At 42.6% G+C, this 17,676-nt stretch overlaps 1 protein-coding gene across 1 annotated transcript in view; it reads right to left on the bottom strand.

Annotated features, from left to right (window-relative positions):
- The window catches only part of MGST3 (microsomal glutathione S-transferase 3), a 33,367-nt gene extending 22,322 nt beyond the window's left edge, over positions 1-11,045 (bottom strand). Inside the window, exon 1 of the mRNA XM_006887377.1 lies at positions 11,015-11,045. The gene's annotated coding sequence lies outside the window, so the exon portion shown is untranslated. The remainder of the gene's footprint in view (positions 1-11,014) is intronic.
- Between the last annotated feature and the right edge of the window lie 6,631 nt (positions 11,046-17,676).

Genomic DNA, 17,676 nt, shown 5'->3' with positions numbered 1-17,676 from the left:
CTGGCTTTGCATCAGAACTTCCCCGGGGCACAAATGGAGGACCAGCCAGTTTTCTGGATTAGGGCACTTGCCTGAAGTAATTCATCACTCTGAGCCAGGAAGTGACAACAAGTTACCTTTCACACAATGAAAATTCATTTTTCAGGGAGAGGATTTTGCCTTTTAGCTTTCTCTTTGTCCTGAAACAAGCAAGTAAAGACCAGTTTGCATAATGGTAATGCTGATTTGCATTTGTATATTGCAATTCTCAAAATGAACCCAAAGTCTCAGCCAGGGTCATCTTTTTCTGTATCCAAGATGGGACAAGGAGGAAGTATTCATGGAGTAGCTTGGGGTGGATTACCTAGTGTTTCATTAAAATCCTCTCAACTGGCAACATCTTCATCTAATCTGCAGGGACAAACAGGGTTTGTACCTTCTTTCATATGGTAAAAATCAAGATTTTTTAATGAGAGCAATACATGAGCACAGTGAAGTAAAGAACTGGTCTGACCCAATGGAGTTCTTGGAGTTCCAAGCATAGTGTCAGGGCACAAAATCTCTGCAGGGGCTCTGGGAGGCCGCTTGGCAGGCTTTAAGCCCACGCTGGGAAGCTGGATGGCTTTACTTCTCTCTCCAGATGTTTGCATCAAGGAACAAGCCTAAACAGTTTTTTCAGGCAGGCCGGCTGAGCCTCCTGAGCCACTATCAAGCTTACGGGGGACAGGGAAGCAATTCTTTTTTTTCCATTATGGGAGAGAAACAGGATTTCTTCAGGCTCATTTTACATTTTTTAAATGTCTGGGCACTTCTGAGGAGATCTGTAGGCAGTGGCTAAAAGCTCAGCTGCTAACAAAAAAGGCCAACGGTTCGAACCCACCAGCTGCTCTACAGGAGGCAACACAGCAGTCTACTTCTGTAAAGATTTGTGGCTCTGGAAACCATACAGGGCAATTCTACTGTGCACTTACTGGGCCACTAAGTGCCAGAATCCAATTGACTTGACAGCAGTAAGTGGACCACTTATGCATTCATCTAATGATGAATTCATTCTGCTTGTCTGTCAAAACTTCAAACGATAGACAGCTAGTTTTCAAAAAGAGGACACCGAAATGTAAAATAGGGAATAAAAATGTTAAACATTGTTTTACTTGTATCTGCAGTCAACACCCATGGTAGCGACAACCAAGAAATCAAAAGATGTGTTGCACTGCGAAGATCTGCTATGAAGGATATACACAAAGTTCTGAAGAACAAGAATGTCAGTTTTATAAAAAAAAACATAAAAAAAATTTAAAAAAAAGAATGTCAGTTTAAAGACTAAAGCGCCATGATGGTTCTTTCCCATGCATTTGAGAGTTGGACAATGAATAAGACGACTGAAGATCAATCAATGCCTTTTAAATTGTGCCTAGCACTAGCCTAAATTGGATTCCAAGGTAGAAGGCGACATATCTCCCCTGGTAAGCACGCCTCCTCTCTCCAACCTTCTGATTCAGGCTATGGCCTTTTCAATCACCTGTTAAGCATCTGAGAACTGGATAATAAATAAGGATGACAGAAGAAGAATTGATGCCTTTGAGCTGTAGAGTTGGAGAAGAGCACTGAACATCCCACGGACAGTCTAGAGAACAAATAAATATGTCTTGGAGAGGGTGCAGCCGAAGTGCCCTTTGGAGGCAAGAATGATGAGGCTTCACCTCACGTACTTTGGGCATATTGCAAGGAGGGGCTATTCCTTGGAGAAGGGCATGGTATTGGGAAGGGTGGAGGGTCGGCAAAGAAGAGGAAGACCCTCAACCAGGTGCATAGACTCTGTGACTACTCCAATGGGTTCTTGTGTATCAGGAATTGTGAAGACAACACAGGATAGAGCAGGGTTAAGATCTTTTATTCATACGGTCTCTTGCTATCAGTCATATTCGACTCGATGGCACCTAACAACAACAACAATAAAGGGATTAGTTAGTTTAAACCAACAAAAACAACAATAACAACAACAAGAAAGGGATTAGTTAGTTTGAAATGAATTATCCAAAAGATGAAAAAGGGTATCTTCATACCACCAGGAAGATCCAGAAGTGGAGTACATCCTTTGGACCCCTGATACCCGCACTGAGAATCTTGAGATCCAGGAGGCAGGCAGAGAAAGAAAGAGATTTAGCACTGAAGATGAGAAACAATAAGACTTAGCAGCAGATCAGTGGCAGCAGAGCCGAGAGTTCAGGAGGAGATGACAAAGTGGGCTTCCCGCCACAGGGAGAGAATGCTGAGCACCTTTGGACAAGAGTTGCTGGCAGGATACCTTCATGTACCGAAAGAGCTAGGTTTGCCTGCCCACAGGCCTAGAATTGAGTGGCCTCAGACTAAGGCTTACTGACAAAGTAGGGTGCCCCTGTTATTGTTGTGTACCACTGAGTTGGAACCGACCCATAGCTGACCCTCCAGCAGATTTTCAGAGGCAGTTAATTGCATGGGAGGAGACTGCACAGCTTTCTCCCACGGAACAGCTGGTACATTCGAACCCTGTGCCTTCAGGATTGCAGAGAAGCTTCTTGCCACTAAAGCCCTCCTGTTGCTGCCGTTGAGTTGAGCATGACTTGTAGCAACCTTATGAACAAAAGAGCTGAACCCTCTTCTATCCTGTGCCATCTCCACACTTCCTGACATACAAGAGCCCATTGTAGCAGTCACCTTATCAATCCACCTGGTTGAGGGGCTGCCCCCGTTGCTGACCCTCTATCCTTTCCAATATCATGTCCTTCTCCAAGGATTAGGACCTCTTAGCAACACGTCCCAAGTACAGGAGGTGAAATCTCATCATTCTTGTCTCCAAAGAGCACTCCAACTGCACCTTCTCCAAGACATATCTGTTTGTTTGCTTGGCCATCCATGGGATTTTCATTGCTCTTCACCTATACCAATACGGCTCAAAGGTGTCCATTATTTTCCCATCATCCTTATTCATTGTCCAGATCTCTAATGTAGTCCTCAAACTGACATCGCTACTCATCAAAAATTTGGAAAGGTTCCTAACTGCAGATTTTCCCAGTGCGGTGCATCTCCTTATTTCCTGACTGCTCGTACCAAGATGTTAATTGTGGATCCAGGAAAGATGAAGCTGTTGACAGTCAATCTCCTCTTTATCCATCATGACATGGCCTGTTGGTCCAGTGGTAAGAATCTTTTCTTGGTACTGAGACACAATCTATACTGAAGGCTGCATTACTTGATCTTCTACAACAAGTGCTTCAAGTCTGCCTCACTTTCAGCAAGCAGGGTTGTTATGTCATCTGCAAAATGCAGGTTATTGATGAGTCTCCCTCCAATTCTGATGCTACACTCCTCTTCATAGAGTCCAGCTTCTTGGCTAATTTGCTCAGCATATAGATTGAACAGGTATGGAGATAGAACACAACCCTGGTGAACTCCCTTCCCAATTCTAAACCATGACGTGTTCCTCTGCTATGATCACATAACAGCCTACTGGTCCAGGTATAGGTTCCCCATGAACACAATCAAGTGGTCTGGGATTCCCATTCTTCTCAATGTTAGCCACAAATTATCATGATCCACACAGTCAAATGCTTTTACATTTTGCATATACTTAATAAAGCACAAATAGACATTCTTCTGATACTCCTTACTTTCGGCCATGACCCATCTGACATCAGCAATGATGCCCTGGTGCCAAGGCCTCTTCTAAATCTTGCTTGAATTTTTGGCAATTCCTTATTTATGTACTGTTTCAGCCTTTTTTGAAAGATCTTCAGAATTACTTTTCTTACATGTGAAATGAATGGTATTGTTTGATAATTTCCACATTCAGTTGGATCACCTTTCTTGGGAATGGGAACAAAGAGCTCCCTTAGACTCTTATTAAAAGAATGATAAAAATCTTGGTAAAGAGCAGAGTTCAGGCTTAGGGGTGAAGGTAGAGTGATTTGCTTGGTCAAGAAGAGGCTTTCCTGATCAAAGAACAAATCCTGAGTCATTTTCAATCCTGATTTTTAACCTGTTAAACTCTTACTAATAAAACTAAAAGATCATTGTAAAGAGTAGAGTTCAGGGTGAGGGGTGAAGGTACAGAGACTTGCCTAAAGGGTTGGCAAAAAAGATGCTGTCCTGATCAAGAACAAATCCTGAGTCATTTCCTGATCTGTAACCTGCTATTTAAGAATATGGGAGCTTTGGTGGCCTAGTGGTAAGGAACGGCACTGCATTTCTGAAGGCATGAGGTTCAAATCTACCAGTTGCTCTGTGGGAGAAAGATGGGCAAACTCCTCCCATGTGATTAAACTTGCTCTGAAAACCCGCTGGATGGCCAGCTATGGGTTGGTCCTGACCCAACAGTACATAACAACAACACTTCTCCATAAAGCCTATACTCACAAGTAATGCCTATGCATTCTACGTGGCCTTCGCAATGAATGAACAAACCTAGCAGAAAAGTGGAGAGTGCTGGAGGTGAGACTGTCAGTCTTGCTAAGGCTGGAGAGAGGAGGCGTGCTTGCCAGGGGAGGTATGTCTGCCTTCAGCCTTGGAATCCAATTTAGGCTAATGCTGACGGAGAATCCCCTCCTCATCATGAAATTAGAGAGCAGATGCCTCCTCCATCACGTCATTTTCCCAAAGAAAAGAGCTGTGAACGTTTTTAATAAGAAAATCAAACAAAAATTTCAAACTTTGTTCCTATCAACTCCAACTCATGGTAATTAATCCCTACATGGGATAAAAGTGTATACCAAAGGATGTGCCAGGCTGTGATTTTTCAGAAGCAAATTGCCAGGCCTTTCTTGCTAGGTGCCTCTGGGTGGGCAAGAAAGAACCTTTCCATTAACAGGTAAACATGGAACCCTTTGTGTCATCGCCATAAGTGCATTATGTTTTCAGTGCAGCAGCAGGTAGGTCATAATCTGGGCCTTTTCCAATGGGCTCCTGAAACTCCAACCTCACATTCTTCACTTCCTCATCATTGTTACTGGAAAGTAGAAGCTGACTGTGAATTAGGAGAGGAGAGAGATGCTCCTTTAAGAAAGGAAAAAAAAAAGTACCATCATTGAAACGTATTCAGTTTTCTAGTTAAATAGATGCAGCTTGGCCACATAAAGCATTGAAGGTCCAGATGTCCTTTCAATTCTGACACTTTGGTGAATTGTCAGTACTGAAAACAGTTGTTTACCACGTGACTGCACTGGCTGATGGCAGAGGGAGTGACAGGTCAGCATTTTGCTCACTCAGTCCAAGTTGAATGGCTCCTCGTTACCAGGACAAGCTTGCATTGACACAACTATACTCTGTTAAGATCAAAATAAGAAAATTACTTGTTCTCTTTTTCTCTGGAGTCTGACTTCTGCCTATAGAAAACTTTAAACACAAAATACCTGAATGAATGCTACCTTGGGAAAAAATAGCAATTCTGCTCTTCAGGAATCTAAGAATATTAGATAGTAACAAGAAAGAACAAATTCTGGGTTCACTTTTAGTGTGATGGCGTTCCCAAATATTCTTGGTGTAAAAGGCTCTGTGGGTGAGTGTGCTTTTTCAAGCCTAATCTAGAAGCTCAGGACAGAGTGGGCCATGCTGGGTCACCTAGAGGCCAAGCCTTCCAGGAGACATGACCCCAGGGAGAGCCCACAGGATACTTCCCACAATCTAGAGGAAGACAGCACATGACAATAAAGAAAGAAAAAAGGGAGACAGAGATCTAAGTTCTCAAAGCTATTCATTAGACAAGGGCGCCTGGTGACCTCGTAGGTAAGGCGCTGCTCTGCCATCCCAAAGCTGACCGCTTGAGTCCACCAGTGGCTCTGCAGGAGAAAGGTGGGAACTCACCTCCCATGTGATTTATAACCTCTGAACACCCACTAGAGGATCAGCTCTGAGTTAGTGCTGGTCCAACACCAATGAGTTGATTCGTTAAATAAAGTCAATTCCGTCAACTTCAAACCATTGTACCTGTAGAATTCCTTTGCACATCCATACCTACCACCTTTTCCAGTATTTCCTTGGAATAATTTCTTCGGTTAATCATCCCATACTAAATGCATGGTACAGGGCTACAATAGTGATGAAGGCATAGAAGCAAGTACATTCTTTCAAGAATATAGTCAGGTGGAGGGAGAGAACATCAAAGTATGACTTTAAAACAGGAGAGGAATGTCTACAGCACTCTCTAAATCTGTTAGGTTTGTTAATACGTTGCCATGGCCACAAAGAACTCACAGGCAATACTCATGCTTATAGGCTTTATTAGGAAGTGGTGGACTTGTATATCGTTGAGTTAGAGCTGACCCTCCAGCAGTTTTTTGGAAGTAGTTTAATCACACAGGAGGAGATTGGGATAAGTGCTATGAAGGACACCTAATGATGTAAGAAAGTAAAGAACACAGGCAGAGATAACAGCATAAGAGCAAGAACAGAGGCCTGGAGGCAAGAAAGAGCTCAACTTGTAGAGGACAGAGAAGGGAGGACCAGTGTGAAGAACACTGAGACAGACTAAAGAAAGAGTGGTGGTGGTGGTGGTGGTGGTGGTGCGTTCCACCACGTCAGAACTGACTCAGAGCTGATCCTCGGCAGGTTTTTAGAGGCTTTAAATTGCATGGGAGGAAGCTGTCCATCTTTTCACCTCACACAAGCTAGGAGATCCCAACATGTGCCTGTGGGTTGGCAGTGCAACTTCGTACCACTAGGCCACCAGAAGACTCTTCCAAAGGAAGAGTGGTGGTGTTAGGTGCTGTTGAGTGGACCATGACTCATAGTGACCCTATGAACAAAAGATCTGAACCCTTTGCCATCCTCACACTTCTTGACACACAAGCGCTAACTGCAGCAATCACCATATTAATCCACTTGGTTGAGGGTCTTCCTCTCCTTCACCGACCCTTCACCCTTCCTAACATCATGTCCTCCTCCAAGGAATAGCCTCTCCTACAACATGTCCAAAGTATGTGAGGTGAAGCCTCATCATTCTTGCCTCAAAGAGCACTCTGACTGCACTCTCCAAGACATGTCTGTTCATGCTCTTAGCTGCCCATGGGATGTTCAGTGCCCTTCTCCAACACCACCACTCAAAGGCATTAATTCTTTTTCTGTCATCCTTATTCATTGTCCAGATCTCGGATGCATAGCTAGTAATTGAAAAGCCCGTGACCTGAATCAGATGCACCTTAGTCCTCAAACTGACATCACTACTCCTAAATAATTTGGAAAGGTCCCTAACTGGAGATGTCAAATATCAATACTTATTGTTATTATATATATATATATATTTCCCCTATGTACCAAACACTTGTCTAAGGGTTTTACCAATATTAACTCATTTAAATACTTATAGCATCTCTATACGATATTATTTTTAGATACTGTTTAGTCCATTCTAACTCATAACAACCCTGTGTATCCCAGTACAAAACAATGCCAGGTTCTGTGTCCCTCTGACCATTAGGTATGTCTGAGACCATCACTGTAGCTACTGTGACAGTCTTCCTCCCTGACAGCCCTCTTTTTCTTTTGCTTCCTCTTGACCAAGCAAGAGATCTCTCACCAGAAGAGGAAACTGAGCATCAGAATGATTAAGTAATTTGCCCAAGGCCCCCCAGCTATCAGAGGGCAAAATCTGGATTCAGACACACCTATGGCTTCTTGGTGCCTTGGTCCAGGCTCTCAAATCTTAACTATATTTCCTTTCCATGAGGCCGGAGAGCAAATCTGGCCATTTCTGACCTCTTTTAAAACTCTTCCACCTCTCTACCTCCTCTCCTGAGCATATAACATATTAACAAGAACAGAGAACTAATAATTAACTCTAAGTCTGAAACTGATTAAAGCCTGAGATGGTTCTAATTGGGAAATAAAAAAAAAATAATAAAAATAACCCAACCCAAAAAACTTGAGAAAGATCCAGCAAGGAGCAATTTCTTCTTAACAAGCACTGCAGCAGGACAAGAGAAGAGGTTATAGGAAGGAACTAGGTCCTCCAATCGGTCATGGTGTGCACAAGTGCAAGGAGCAAAGAAATCTGCAGTCTACTCTGTCTGCAACCAAGACTGCCACATTTCCGTACTTTCACCAACATCATACTGAGCCTAGAACCACACAGTACAGGAAAGCCACGATTCCCAAAAGAGGGGAAAGAATCTGGAATGAGTCACACTGACACCACTTGGATTTTCCATCACAAGGCTATGTGGGCAGATTGCAGTCAATTCTTAGCAGCTGCTGCATTCTTGCTAGGGCACGAGCAATCCTGAATGGAGGAACCACCCAGCTTGCTGGCTTCCTCCTCAAGCAGGGGTCGGACACTCACATGCCTGTCAGTATTCAGAGTGATGTTGCGGCACCATCATTTGCACTTCTTAAGACAGAGAATAAAACATTACTTAACTACTTACAAAATTAAATAAAGACACAGGTATCTTAAGATTCTAAAAGCTATCGGTAAATGCATTTAGAAGGTGGCATACTTTTTGCCACTTCATTGAGATAGTGAAGCTAATATCCTAAGGAATGGCCACCAGAGCTTCTTAAGGAAATTTAGGAATTTTATTTACATATCAAATACTTTATAAATGCTAAATTCTTCCTGTTCGGGAGGCTGGTATACACATAAATCTCTCTCCCACTGGTGTTGAGCCCAAATTGACTTATAGCTGATCCTCTAACAGGTTTCTAATTACATAGAAAGGACTGCCCAGCCTTCTCCTGTAGAGTCAAACCCCCAGGGAGGTGCCACCTTGAGTTAGTGGTGCAGTTCCCTAGAGACTGCATCACCAGAGTTCCCTGTATACATAAAAAGTATTAATGCATTTAGTTACAAACAGTAACAGTATACATTCTAAAGAAATATTTCTTAAATCCACTAAGTGGTGGATGATCTTCTGGGGACAGCAATGGTATCCTGAATATAGATTCGCAACAGTTAAATATAAATACAGAAAATAATTAGGAGCCTTGGTGGTGTAAAGCATTATGTATTGTGCGAACAGAAAAGTTTGACTATATCAGCCACTCCTCTGAAGAAGCCTGGGAAGTCTCCCACGGTAAAGATTTGCAGCCTAAGAGACTGATGAGAATGGGAGTGGGTGTTTGCTATGTGTTTTTTTAGAAAATATTTATCTGAATAATATTTAGGGAGCTTTCGAGGCCTAGTGGCAAGAAGCTGTGCTGCAATCCCAAAGGTATGTGGTTGTAGGACACCAGCTGCTCCATTGGAGAAGAATGGGCAATCTCTTCCCCTGTGATTAACTGCCTCTGAAAACCCACTGGAGGGTAAACTATGGGTCAGTTCAGACTCTATGGTACACAACAATAATATTTAGATACAGCTTCATATATGGTAGATATTAAATTACTTTTTTCATGTGTACAATACAGAGCCATTAAGAATATTCAGTGTTGTCCAACCATGGCTACTATCTAGTTACTGTGCCAAAAAGAAACTGCATCCATAAAGCAATCAGTCCCCACTCTGCTCTACCCTAAATTACTCATTGCCTGATTTGTCATTCACCTCATTGCAGTCCCCTCCATGGGCACTGCAGCATTATTTCTCTGCATAAGGGCAAAGTTCTTCTTTCATGGATGTTTCTGCTCTGCGATCGATCAGGTTAGGAGATCTGTGCTTCCTTTGAGATTCTAGGAGGAGGAAGTCTAAAATAAGGGGCTAGACTGCCCTTCCCCCCAAGCGCTCTTCAAGCCAAGGAAGCCCCTGCAGTGCAGTGTCTATGGCTGGCCACAGAATGCTACTGTTTTATATATAGTAACATCAGGTGCAAAAGAAGAAAAACAAACCTGCTTGACAAAGTTTTCTATTTCTGTAACACTGTGTCAGGAGGAAAAGTATAACAGTCTCTCTTTCCAGGGGTGAAAGTATTTGTTTGGATTTTCGGTGTTGTTTTTAAATATACCTGTGAGAATGCTCACTCTTGATCGCCGATTCTGATAATATGCTCATTACTTAATTCACTGAAATAAAAGACAGCCTGTAACAATGACCTTGGTGCTTCCCAAGAGGCGCAGGCTCCAGGTGATCTCAGATCAGATTTCCCATGAGAAACCCTTGCTCCAGCTCTCACACAAAGGAAGCTCCCAACCTGCAGCAATCCCGTGTTGCCAGATCTAAGCCCCCAGCACCTAGAAGTAACCAGGCAAGGCAGAGCAGTGTTAGGGCCCAGGATTCTTCCTTTCTCCTACCTATTAAAGGGATTGAAGCTTCAATCTTTGCCACTTTTTCCTATCCATCTCTGCTTTTTTCTTTTTCCTCCTTATCCACACTTCTTCCTCAAAGACAGTGTAGCTAGTAAACGCGTGACTCCCAAAAAAAGTATTAGCAAAAGCCACAACTACGGAGGATGACTAACCAAGGAGGCGCCAGTTCCTAGCACCGCCCTGTAGCTGCCCCAACACTGTGGCCCTTGGCCTCCCTAAAGACGAAGGGGGAAATTCTCTGAAAACTGAAGCAGGAACTTTCGTGAAGACCCCTCCCCACAGATAGGAAATGACCCACTTAAGGTTCCAATTCAATTGGCCACAGGTTCCTGTCAGTCCAAAGAAAAACAAACACAATTCCCTTCGAGGCGGTTCTTAGCAACAAATACACATCCGCATCCGCAGCAGGCCATCTGAAAAGCCTGTACTACGAAAGAGGCCCTCACAGCCAACAGGCCCTGCAGTGCCCGCCCGCCCACGGTCTGCACCAGACTGCAGTTGGGCAAGTCAGGTGGGCTCCAGGAGATAGGAAGAGGAAAGCCCTGTTCAAAGGGCAAGGAGAAAGGAGGGGAGGAATAGAGAAAGGGCTGACCTTGAGACTCTCCCTGAGCTCCAAGTAGCGAGGTCAGGCCTCCCTTAGAGGTTCCAAGCCCACTCCATCAGAGGAGGTCTTAGGGCAGGTGGAAGGCAAGTGCAAGGAAAGGCAGAAAGCAGATCTAATAAGCCTGAGAGAGCGCAAACTCCTCTTTAATATGCACCAGGCGAGAGGATGGCTGATGCTCAGTGCAAAAAGGTGAGATGAAGTGTGGGGAGGGTTGGCACTTACCTGGATCACCTTCGTTCTCTGCTGGCGCAGACCGGTGTAAGCCGCAGCAGCTCAGTGCAGTGCAGGAGTGCGGCGCCTTGGGCCTGGGGGAGGGCGAGGAGGCTGTGCTGCAGCAGGAGCAGGCCCCGCCCCCGCCAGAGGAATCGCGAGGCCACGCCCCCTGGGCGGGGCTCCGGCAATAAAGCGCGCTGTGGGCTTTGCGAATTCTTGGTCTCTGATCATTGGCGGATTTATACCTGTTGTTCCCAAATCCACATACAATTCCCAGCCCTAGGAACCTGCATGGAAATCTTCCTAAAACTATTCCAACTAATACTCTCAGAATGAATTTGCAGACTAGTGACATTACCTTAGAGATGTGTCGAGGCATATCTAAAAGGCTTGTATAGCATATGGCACCAGAACAGGAACTTCGGAAAACTATGTCTATTTAACCTCCGCAGTTTCCATTGCCGGCTGTTAAAGATAATTTAACAGATTTTATACTTTTGTGTTTTAAAGACTACTTAGGTCAGGGCAGTCTGTGATCTTGTTGCTGCTGAGTGTAGGAAGAGAAGGAACAAAAAGACCAATTTTCTTCAGCGAAAGTGAAGGAAAGTGCAATTGTAATTTTCATGTTGTACCAAAAACCATTAAGTAAGTGATCAACAAGCTTTGTGTAGTGTTTTGAGACGATGTTATGATAAAGCCATCTAAAAGATGAGAGAGTCAGCTCTCTGGACAGGTTGCTATTTCAGTGCTTGCCGTAGGATCCGTTTTCGGAAGACACGCCTCTGCCTGCAGCGCCTCCATAGCTTGGTTTCAGGCACTCGATAGCTAAGGGCGAGGCACTGGCTTGCACTGCGCCTGCGCGGAAGCTGGTCCTGCGCTCCAAGTGCAGGGAGGGTCTAAAGTAGGAAACGCTGTGTCATGCTAAGTTCACACACTAAGGAAATGGATTTAGGGTTATGCACCGGGCTTATAACCTCACCTATAATTATTACTGTTGGTCTATAGTGTGGAGAGCTTAAGCCAAGTCCCGCCTTGGGGTGGCTGCAGTCACTTTCCCCTTTGCAAGAACGCTAGTGTGGCCCAGCCCCGTTCCAGTTGTTTTTTTGGAGGGACCAGGTCAACCTCAGTCTAGAGACCCACAGGACTTTGATAAAGGCACATTTCCCCGGAGCTTCCCTTTTGGTGGTCTCCAGGGTCAGGTGATTTCTTGGGTAAAGCCTGCACAACAGAAATAGTAGAACTTGAGTATTTTTGGTGTGGTGCGGTCAAGTTGGCCCACTCCTGGTGACACTACATGTTACAGAGTAGAACTGCTCCATAGGGTTTTCTAGGCTATTGATCAGATGTTTATGAAAGCTGCTGGGTGGGTTCCAACCACAAGCAGTTTTTGCCACTGTTTACAAACCGATTTTAATTCATAGGCTGCTAGAACCTGCTTCTGAGAAACTTGGATGAAAGGGCGAACTGCAGAAGATGCCAAAGTTTCTAGTTTTCCTGTGTCTGAAATGCACTCCTCAGCCTTCTTTTCTGGGACACCTCATATCATACCTAGGCATCCCCTGATTTTCTTCTGTAGAGGAATTCATCCCTTGATGAGATTGCTTAGGAGACGAATAGTTTCAATTCAAAGGATTTAAAAGCTGGAATCCAGATCCTGGAGAGATCAACGCTGAGCATTTGCGATTTTTATTGTGTTGACATAGCTATACATCAAGAATTGCTTTGAGAGCTCATAAAAATCTTCTCTTCCTGTCTAAGCAATTTCAAGCATTCTCATATGTTGATCAAATGAAGTACTTTCTCCTTCTTCTCTTGCGGTACAAAATCAAAACATCAAACTCATTGCTTCCCAGTTTGGTTCAAACTCCTGGTGAATTTGATGGGAGGAAACTGCCTTAACTTCTTCAGAGGCCACTAAATAACAGGTGGATTTGAATCACCAAATCTTATGGTCCAACAATGTTCAAGGTGTTCTGTCAGAAGCGGTCGTATTGTTAAAATTTCTAGTGTGTTAAGTATGTAAGGACTGTTTTACTGCATATCTAACAGGAGCAAGTAGAAAAGTACTTCTGCATTATTATAATACCTCCCTCTTCTTCAGTGTTCTATAGAAGAAAAAGCATCATAAGGAGGTTTCCAATAATCTATACATGATCACAGCTGAGGGTCTAATAATACAGGAGCTTTAGAAAAAATATTACTATGAAATAATATTTTTCTATAGAAGTGTTGGAGAATATAGAAAAGAAATATGTTAAATTATTTAAAAAATTTGTATACTTTTGGCAAAAGTAGAACCATGTGATATATACTCTATGCATCCTACAGTGTAAGCTCTATTCCTTGTCATTTCTTGTCTTGTTCAATTCACAGCTGTAATTATTTATAATGACTACACATCATCTCCTATATAGATATACCCATCTTCTCTCTGTAGAGTTAATTCCATTTCAATTCTTTACAACTTTGAAGATAAACCTGTATGCTTGCTTGTGATCATTTCTTTCAGCTAAATTCCTTTAAAGAGTAATGACTGGATCAAAAAATATATGTATTAACAAGTCTTTTGGGATATTTTAAGAAGATGCACTTGGGAAAATTTTTAATCCTCTCCAATACTGAATACTGAATATTAGATATAATTTTCCCCAGCACTAGATGGGAATAAAAACTTTCACTCAGAGTTATTGTGATGTTCATATTTAGTTGAAGACAAGGTGTTACACAACCATCCCTTTGTCACAGGATAATTTATCTTTTAAGTCCCATCACTACAATAAAAGTTATGATGTGGGACACTTTAGCTTAAAGGTTACTCTGTCCCTAATCTTCTCACCAATAATTTCTATTTCTTTTATAATAACAATATGGCTTCTACATCCAGAGTTCTTTTCATATCTATATGCTTGGGTTCTCAGCGTGACTCTCACCAGATTTTTCCCCTTTCTACTCTTCCTTACTGGTTCCAGTTAATCTGCCTGTCTCTTAAAAAGAGTCATGATTTCTTCAAGGCTGTTGCTTCTCTAACTTCCTTTCATTCTTCTCTTCTATGGCTTTGCCTCCATGATTGCATCTACTTCAGAGGCTGTTTTAGATGACTTGATTCCAAATTCCCCTTCCTTTTGGGAAGAAGGTCTCATTTTTTGGTATGTTCTTGGAACATATACACTCAGATCTGAAAGTGTACGGGCCTATTTTCCCTCTCCCCACCTCAGAGAAGCTAGTGTGATGGGTACGTGTCTGTGACTTCGCTCATCAGATGCCCTCAGGACTCTGACCCTTGAGGGAGTGAACACCAGCACGGGACAGTTGATTTCTCATTCATTGCTGCCGCCATAGTGAATAGACCAGATTTCTCCCAACACACCATTAAAAATTACAGCCTCCTTCTCTTAGAGACCTTCCTTGACCTCTTTGTTTCATTTTTTACCATCTGACATGTTTTTCATTAAATAATTAATTTATTATCTGGTTCCATCATTGACTATGAGCTACATGACAGTAAGATAGTCTTAGCCTTTACTGTTACATTCTCAGTGCTGTGAAGTTCTTGGCATAAAGAAAGCACTCAATAACTATTTGCTGAAGGAATAACTAGTTCCCATCGCCCAGCTTCCTGGAGTTCCCTGGGCATGGAGCCTGTTCTTCCGGTCGATTCTGGCTGTATGCCCCAACAGTTGCCTATGAAGTCTCCTATTTAATAGTTTCTAGGGATGGAGAGGGAAGGAGAAGGAAGCAAAAATAATACACAGTTGTTGTTATGTACCATGGGGTTGGAACCAACTCATACACAGCTGACCTTCCACAGAGTTTTCCGAGGCTGTCATTCACACGAGGAGAATGCCGTCTTTCTCCTCCAGAGCAACTGGTGAACTTGAGCTATGTGCCTTTAGATTGACAATGCAACTCCTTATTACTAAACCACCAGAGCTTCCTAAATAAAAAAAATGTTGTTGTTGTGTGTTATTGAGTGAGAACTGACCCATAGCTGATGCTCCAGCAGGTTTTCAGAGGCAATAAATCACATGAGAGGAGATTGTTTGTCCTTTTCTAGCAGAGCCCCTGGTGGATTTGAACCATGTGCCTTTGGGATTACAGCACAGCTTCTTATCACGAGGCCACCAGAGCTCCCTAACAAGACAGTGTTGTTGTTATGTGCCATTGAATCACTTACAACTCATAGCAGCCCTATGCACAACACCTCTGAGACCTGCCCTATCCTGAGCCAATCTCACTGTCTCCAACATACCTAACCTCATTACCCTAGTCACTGTGTCAATCCATCTCTTCTAGGGTTTTTCTCTCCTGCACTAACTCTCTACCCTTCCAAGCATAATGTCCTTCTTCAAGGTTTGGCCCCTCCTCGTAACATGCCCAAAGTATGTGAGACAGAGCTTCAAAATCCAACCTGTTTGTTCTCTTGACAGTCCAGACTATGTTCAATACTCTTCTCCAGCACTACAGATCAAAGGCTTCAATTCTTCCTCTATCATTCTTAGTCATTGTCCAACTCTCTGATGCATAGCAAGTAATTGCAAAGATCATCACCTGGATTAGGGGCACATTAGTCTCTAGACTAACATCATTTCTCTTCACTCTGGAGAGGTCCCTAACAGCAAACGTTCCCAATGCAATTAATCTTGTGATTTCCTGACTGCTGGTGCCAAGAGTGTTGATTGTGTAACCAAGCAAGCTGAAATTGTTAACAATATCAGTCTCCTCTCCATCTGTCATGATGCTGTCAGCTGACCCAGTGGTAAGAACCTTTGTCTTCTTGATATTCAGCTTCAGTCCTTTTGAAGACTGCAGTCCTTGACCCTCTGCAGGAAATACTTCAGGTGTTCCTCAATTTCAGCAAGCAAGGTTCTGTCATTTACATAATACAGGTTGATGTGTCTAGCTCTAATCTTAATATCACATTAAATACAGCCTTCTGAATGATCTGTTCTTCATATAGATTGAAAAGGCATGGAGATGGGATGCATCCCTGATGTACAGCTTTCCTGATTTTGAACCATGCACTGTTTGCTTGCTTTATTCTGATGACTGTCTCCTGGTCCGAGTATAACAATATTAAGTGTTGAGCAATAAGTAATATTAAGTGTTCTAGGATTCACATTCTTCTCAAAGTTAGTCACAATTTGTTGTGATCCACACAAGTCAAATGTCTTTGCATGGTCAATGAAACACAGATAGGCATTCCTCTGGCACTCTCTGCTTTCAGCCAAGATCCGTCTAACATTGGCTTTAATTCCCTAGTGCCAAAGCCTCTTCTAAACCTAGCTTGCACACTTTGCAGTTCTCTGTCATAGTTCCATTCTAGTCATTTTTACATAATCTTCAGTAGAATCTTGTTTCTGTGTGATATTAGGAATATTGTTTGATACTGTCCATACTCTGTTGGCTCACCTTTTTGAAATGGGAATAAGTATGTATCTTTTCCAGTCAGTTGGACAGGCAGTTGTACTCCAGATTTCTTGGCACAACCTGGTAAGTACATCCAGATCTGCATCTGTTTATTGAAATATGGCAATTGGTATATCAATTCCTGGGGCCTGTGTTTTGCCAGTTCCTTCAAAATGGCTTGAACTTCTTCCTTCATTACCATTGCCTCTTTATCATATGTTGTTTCATGAAATTCTTTTGTATCACCCAATTCTTTTTGATACAGTGACTCTTTGATGCTTCCTGGGTCATCCAGCATTCTACCCTCAGCATCCTTAAGTATTTCAACTCAAGGCTTTAATTTGCTTTTCGGTTTCTTCAGATTAAGTAATGCTGAGTGAGTTGGGCCCTTTTGATTTTCCTCCTCCAGCTCTATGCACATTTTATTACAATACTTTGCTTTGTCTTCCTGAGCTGCCCTTTGAAATCTTCTGTTCAGCTCCTTAGCATCTTAATTTCTTCCCTTTGCTTTGGCTTCTTGACACCCTAGTGCAAAAGTCAGAGTCTCTTCTGACATCCATCTTGGTCTTTTCTTTTTTCTTCCTCTGTCTTTGTTAAAACTTTTTGCATTCTTTACATATAGTAATTTTGATCCTCCCACAGTTCATCTGGTCTTTGTTCATTAGTGTTCAAGGCTTCTAGCCTGCTCCTAAGATGATTTTTAAATTAATCTGGGATAGACTCAAGACCAAACATTGCTTATTGTGGATTTGTTTTCATTTTCTTTAGCTTCAGTTTGGACGTGTGTTTGAGCAGTTGATGGTCACAATCAGCACTTTGCCTTGTTTTCACAGCTGATGTTGATAGTTTCTCCAACATTTTTTCCACAGATATAATAAATCTGATTGCTTTGTAGGCCATCAGGTGAAGTCCATGTGTATAGTCACCATTTATGTTTTTTATAAAATATATTTACAATGAATAAATCATTAACTATACAGAATTCTAGACAATAGGCATTTATTAAGATCAGTGATGGCAAAGGTGATATCCACTAAGTGGATGATCTGAACTTGTGGTGGTTGTAATCAATGTTATAAAACAAAATAGGAATGAACATTGAAAAAACAATCTGCTTTGTCAACTTTCTCAAATCACATTAAAACAAGAGTTTTCCTGTTCAGCAAGTGAACCAGAGTTAATCGCTGTTTTGTGCAAAGCCACCTCTACTGTCTAATGAGCGTCTCATCCGTGTTGGTATTAGTGGCTGTTGAGTAATTTCTGAT

Source organism: Elephantulus edwardii, unplaced genomic scaffold (assembly GCF_000299155.1).
Source record: "Elephantulus edwardii isolate Elephantulus edwardi_28Jun2011 unplaced genomic scaffold, EleEdw1.0 scaffold00057, whole genome shotgun sequence".
NCBI classification, from domain to species: domain Eukaryota; kingdom Metazoa; phylum Chordata; class Mammalia; order Macroscelidea; family Macroscelididae; genus Elephantulus; species Elephantulus edwardii.
This window is presented reverse-complemented; position numbering and strand designations above follow the sequence as displayed.